The sequence below is a fragment of the Euphorbia lathyris genome, chromosome 7 (assembly GCF_963576675.1).
Source record: "Euphorbia lathyris chromosome 7, ddEupLath1.1, whole genome shotgun sequence".
NCBI classification, from domain to species: Eukaryota; Viridiplantae; Streptophyta; class Magnoliopsida; order Malpighiales; family Euphorbiaceae; genus Euphorbia; species Euphorbia lathyris.
In genome coordinates, this window is record NC_088916.1 from 84,420,490 (window position 1) to 84,427,023 (window position 6,534).

General features: G+C 33.9%; 1 non-coding gene across 1 annotated transcript; it reads right to left on the reverse strand.

Annotated features, from left to right (window-relative positions):
- Positions 1–1,105: 1,105 nt before the first annotated feature.
- On the reverse strand, positions 1,106–1,212 carry LOC136201606 (small nucleolar RNA R71). Its single transcript, XR_010673953.1, has one exon. It is a non-coding gene; the product is annotated as a small nucleolar RNA R71 (small nucleolar RNA).
- Positions 1,213–6,534: the final 5,322 nt, after the last annotated feature.

Genomic DNA, 6,534 nt, shown 5'->3' on the forward strand with positions numbered 1-6,534 from the left:
ATTTATTTCATCATCATAATTGATACAAAGTTTAAGTTGTTTTCTTTGATTAATGCAAATGAATAAATTCTTTCGTTTTTCTAAAAAGTTCTAAATGTTCCTGTTTTGTAAAATTCATCCTTAAAATCAGAAGACCTTTCTAACAATCGATTTATTCTAAATATAAAATCTTATTCCAGCATTTTCAAATACTCAAAGTTCACAAATTCAATTAAACAAATTTCCTAAATTCAATTAAACCAATTTTCACTTTTCATTTACATTTAATAGTAAATCTAACTAGTTCGAAATTAACAAATTCAAAAAATAAGTTTTTTCGTTAAAAAACGTATCCCTGTGGGATCGATATTTTTATTACTACAAGCGAAACCGTGCACTTGCGGAAATCGCTCAACAAGTTTTTGGCGCCGTTGCCGGGGATACGCCAAAATTTTTGACAAAATTTTTATTTTTCGTATTTTATTTTCGAATATAGGTTTATACATTATTTTTATACAATTTTTATATTTTATTTATTTTCAGTTATATAACATACTTGTTTTCAATTTTGTTTTGAAGGTAGTTTGGCTCGTGTAACAATTTCAAGTTCATACGCAGTTTGCGAAATTCGGGCACGCCGCCAGATCCTTTAGATCCAGAAATTGAAAGAACACTTAAGAAAAATAAGAAAAACAACAAAAACAAAGACAAAACACCCTTAAAAACCAAAGTAGACCAGCCAGAGATTATGGCCGATCCACCGACACTTATGGATTATGCTAGGCCAGGAATGGCTGGTGTAACTAATAGTGTAGTTAGACCTCGTATAAACGCAAATCAATTTGAAATTAAGCCTGCTTTGCTTAATATGTTGCAAAACAACGTAACGTTTTATGGACTACCTAACGAAAACCCTAATGCACATTTGACAAATTTCTTAGAAATTTGTGACACTTTTAAAATTACTGATGTAACAGCCGAAGCAATCAAACTTCGCCTCTTTCCTTTCACTTTGAAGGATAAGGCAAAAATTTGGTTAACTTCTATGCCTGCTGCAACATTTGAAACTTAGGACCAATTAGCCCAAGCATTTTTACAAAAATATTTTCCCTTAGCAAAAACCGCAAGAGTCATCAAAGAGTTGACATCTTTTACACAAAATGATAATGAAACTCTTTATGAAGCTTGGGAACGTTTTAAAGAACTTCAATGTTTATGCCCACACCACCAACTGCCAGATGCACTTTTAATGCAGACATTCTATAATGGATTAAATCCTACAACTAGAGGTTCATTAGATGCTATGTCTGGAGGGTTATTTATGAAGAAGACGTCCGCCCAAGCAAGAGAACTTTTGGAAGAAATGGCAATCAACAGCAGTATGTGGCCCGTCGAGCGTGGCCATATACCGACAGCGAAACCATCATCCTCAGGTACATCATCGGTTAAAGGTATAATGAATCTTGATCCTGTAGCAATGTTACAAGCCAATTTTCTGCCTTATCGCACAAAATTGATAAATTTATGGCACCATGCGATCCTAATGATCCAATCCAGAGAGACATTGATTACGAAGGTATGAATGAGATAGAACAGGTAAATTTTGTCCAAGGACAAAACCAAACTACTAATCCTTATTCTAATACTTATAATCCTGGATGGAGAAATCATCCTAACTTTAACTGGAAAGATGGTAATAATAATAATAATGCAAATGCTAATCAATATCGGATAAATAATTATCAAAATCAAACAAGAGATACGATTAGCACTTTATCTTCAAAAATCGACAAATTTATTGATGCTATGAATGGAAAGGTAAGTAATCAAGACGATGGTTTTAAACGGATCGAAAATAAATTCGATCAGCTTATCAAAAACCAATCATTTAGCATCCATAATTTGGAGGTTCAAATTGGACAACTTGCTAAATCAATTCCATCCCGCAAAGAGGGAAGTCTTCCCAGCCAAACGGAAGAAAATCCGAAAGAGCATGTTAAGGCTATCACTCTTCGCTCAGGAAAAAACTACATAGGTCCGGAAATGCCCGGAAATTCAACTTTACCTGGAAATGATTTACCAAAATCCAAAGAAGATACATTAAAACAAAAAGATACAAAAATTGACTCTAATCCGAAACCTTTTGTACCAAAACCACATTTTCCACACAGGGTCCGAAATAAGGACCATGATAAACAACTTTTATCATTTTTAGATAAACTTAAAAATTTGCATATAAATTTAACATTCATGGATGCAATTACGCAAATTCCTAACTATGGAAAATTCTTGAAAGATTTAATCTCAAAAAAGATTAGTTGGGAAGGAATTTCATCCATTTCACTTTCTGAAGAATGTAGTTCGATAGTATCAAGCAAATTACCTACTAAACTCAAAGATCCCGGATGCTTTACCATTCCGTGTACTTTGGGAAATATGGAATTCCCAAGTTGTCTTTGTGAATTAGGAGCTAGTATAAACTTGATGCCATTGTCTATTTTTGAGAAATTAGGTTTAGAAGAAGACATCAAGCGTACCAATATGGTTTTGCAATTAGCGGATCAATCCACTAAAAGACCATATGGTATAATTGAAGACGTTTTGGTGAAAGTTGACAAATTTATTTTTCCTACTGACTTTGTTATCTTAGATTTTGCTTATGATGCTAATTGTCCACTAATCTTTGGTAGACCATTCATGAACACGGGACGTGCTCTAGTTGATGTGTCGGAAGGAAAAGTAGTTTTAAGAATAGGTGACGATAAGATCGAGTTCGATATGAATCAAGCAATGAAATATCCTATGGAGGATTTCGCTTGTATGAAGCTTGATTTAGTTGAAGAATGTGTTAATGAAATTGTTCAAAGAGAAGAAATAATGGAACCTATAATGGGTGAAGAATTAGAAGATAAGGACCCAGAGCCCTTAATTCGAGAAGATGGACCAGTTCCGCCTTCAGTAATAGTTCCACCTAAATTAGAACTTAAAGAATTACCAAACCATCTGAGATACACTTTCCTAGGCGGAAGTGATACTCTACCTATAATCATCTCTAACAAATTAACAGAAAATCAAGAAGAAAAATTGAAAGAAGTTGTTAGAAATAGAATAGGAAGTATGGGATGGCAGATTTCAGATTTAAAAGGAATTAATCCTAGTATTGTAATGCATAGGATTCACTTAGAAGAAGATAAGCCACCTAAAGCGGATAGACAAAGACGTTTAAATCCGAACATGAAAGAAGTAGTCAAAAATGAGATTACTAAACTTTTAGACAATGGAATCATTTATCCTATTTCGGATAGTGAATGGTTTAGTCCAATCCATTGTGTACCCAAAAAGGGAGGTATAACTGTAGTAAGGAATGATGAAGGTGAATTAATACCTACGCGAACCACCACCGGTTGGAGGGTTTGTATAGATTATAGGAACCTAAATAAGGCAACTAGGAAAGATCACTTTCCTTTACCTTTCATCGATCAAATGATCGAAAGGATAGCCGGTCATGCATTTTATTGTTTTATTGATGGCTATTCCGGATTCTTTCAAATATATATTTACCCGGATGACCAAGATAAAACAACCTTCACATGTCCTTATGGAACATTTGCATATAGAACAATGCCTTTTGGTCTATGTAATGCACCAGCAACTTTTCAACGTTGTATGACTACAATTTTTAATGATTTCATCGAAGATATCATGGAAGTATTTATGGATGATTTTTCAGTTTATGGAGATTCTTTTGATGCATGTTTAAAAAACTTAGATAAAGTTCTTTCTAGATGCGAAGAAACAAATTTAGTATTAAATTGGGAAAAATGTCATTTCATGGTTGACGAAGGAATTGTTTTAGGTCATAAAATATCCGAAAAAGGATTAGAAGTGGATAGAGCAAAAACTTCAGTAATAGAAAAATTACCCCCACCAACAACTGTCAAGGGAGTAAGATCTTTTCTAGGACATGCAGGTTTTTACAGAAGATTTATAAAAAACTTTTCTGTAATTTCCAAACCACTTACTAATTTACTTATGAAGGATTCAACCTTCGACTTTAATGAAGATTGCATTAAAGCTTTCGAAACATTGAAAACAGCCTTAGTCAGTGCACCCATAATTGCTAAGCCCGATTGGGATTTACCTTTTGAAATCACGTGTGATGCAAGTGACCTAGCAGTGGGATGTGTTTTAGGTCAAAGAAAGGATAAAAGATTACATGTTATTTATTATGCAAGTCACACATTGTCCGGTGCACAATTAAATTACACAACAACAGAAAAAGAGATGTTAGCCGTAGTATTTGCATGTGATAAGTTTAGGTCATACTTGTTAGGATCTAAAGTTATTATTTATACAGATCACGCAGCTTTACGTTATCTGTTTGCTAAGAAAGATGCAAAACCGCGTCTGATTAGATGGGTTTTGTTGTTACAAGAATTTGATATAGAAATTAAAGACAAAAAGGGAGTAGAAAACCTTATCGCCGATCATCTATCGAGACTAGAAGATGAAAACGGTCCTATAGGTGAAACTGTCGGTATACGAGATGATTTCCCCGATGAACATCTCTATCAAGTAGAAAGTATCATGTCACCATGGTATGCAGATTTTGCTAATTATCTTGCAACCGATATTGTTCCGGAAGGATTATCTTCCCAACAAAGGAAGAAATTTTTCTTCGATATTAAACAATATTTTTGGGAAGATCCCTTTCTATTCAAATCATGTGGTGACGGGATAATTAGGAGATGTGTTGGAGAAAATGAATATGAATCTATAATAACAGAATGTCATTCCAGCTCATATGGAGGACATAATGAAGTTAATAAAACGGTAGCTAAAATATTAGAATGTGGTTTCTTTTGGCCTACAATGTTTAAGGACGTTGGTTCATTTATTACTCGTTGTGATAAATGCCAAAGAACGGGAAATTTAGGAAGGAAAGATGAGATGCCCCTCAAAAACGTGTTGGAAGTTGAAATCTTCGACATGTGGGGAATTGATTTCATGGGACCTTTTCCGCCTTCCAATGGTAAAACTTACATATTAGTAGCCGTTGATTATGTTTCGAAGTGGGTTGAAGCAATTGCAACCCCTACGAATGATTCTAAAGTAGTTATTAATTTTCTTGACGATATATTTTATAGATTCGGTTGTCCTAGATTCGTTGTTAGTGATGGCGGTACCCATTTCATAAATCGAAATTTTGATATGCTTATGAAAAAATATGGAGCACGCCACCGCGTGTCAACGCCATACCATCCTCAGTCGAATGGTCAGACGGAGATCTCAAATAGAGAACTCAAATGGATTCTAGAGAAAACTGTTTCATCATCAAGAAAAGATTGGTCACAAAAACTCAATAATGCGCTATGGGCATACCGTACTGCATTTAAATCACCAATAGGAATGACTCCATACCATTTGGTATATGGAAAAACATGTCATTTACCAGTTGAATTAGAACATAAAGCCTATTGGGCTATTAGAAAACTTAATTTTGATTTACAACAAGCAGGAAAGAAACGTTTGCTCAATTTAAATGAGTTAGATGAGTTACGACATCTATCGTATGAAAATGCGAGGATTTATAAAGAAAAAGTGAAAAAATGGCACGATGCCAAGATCAAAGTCAAACACTTTAATGTTGGAGATAAGGTGCTGTTATTTAATTCACGGCTTCGTATATTTCCAGGAAAACTTAAGTCCAGATGGGACAGACCGTATTTAGTCGTCAAAACATTCGACTATGGTTCTTTGGAACTTGAGGAAACCAACGGTAATCGTTTTAAAGTTAACGGTAATCGATGTAAAATTTATTACGAAAATATTTCCGAAATAGGAACTAATTTCGTAACAAGATTTCCTGACATATAAATCATTTCATTTTTCTAATAGTTAGTTTTTATTATTTTTTATTTTTATTTTTGTTTTGTTTAGATTATATCATTTTATATTAGAATTTTAGATATAGAAAAATATATACAAGTCATGATTTTAATTAATTTTTAGGAATTTAATGAGAATTAGAAGAAATTCAGTGATTCTCAGTTGAGAATTTGAAATTCTCAGTTGAGGATTCACATATATAGAATTCTTAAGGAGGTAAGAAATTTCTGAACTTATAGAGAATTTAAAATTCTCAGTTGAGAATTTGGGTATAATTAGTAGCCAGGAAAATTTCTGGACTTATAGAGGATTTCAGATTCTCAGTTGAGAATTCTGATTTCAAATTGAAAGGAAAATTTCTGAACTTACCGAGGATGAGGATTCTCGGTAGAGGATCAGAAATTTGGAGTTTTGACAACTGATTTCCGCAAGGAAATCAGCGTGTCGCGACCGCGGGTCAGCATCCTCGGTCGCGACACGGGGAAATTATGCAAAAATTGACCCTTTTTCCAGCAGATGCAACTCTTCAGAAACGAAGCATTAAGTTTCTTCATTTCTAAAAGGTCCGTTTCATGCCTTTTCATTTCAAAAACAACACCTCTTTTCGTCCTAGGATCTTATAAATAGGTTCTAGAGGTTCAGTTTTCTGTCACTTTCTTTTCATCT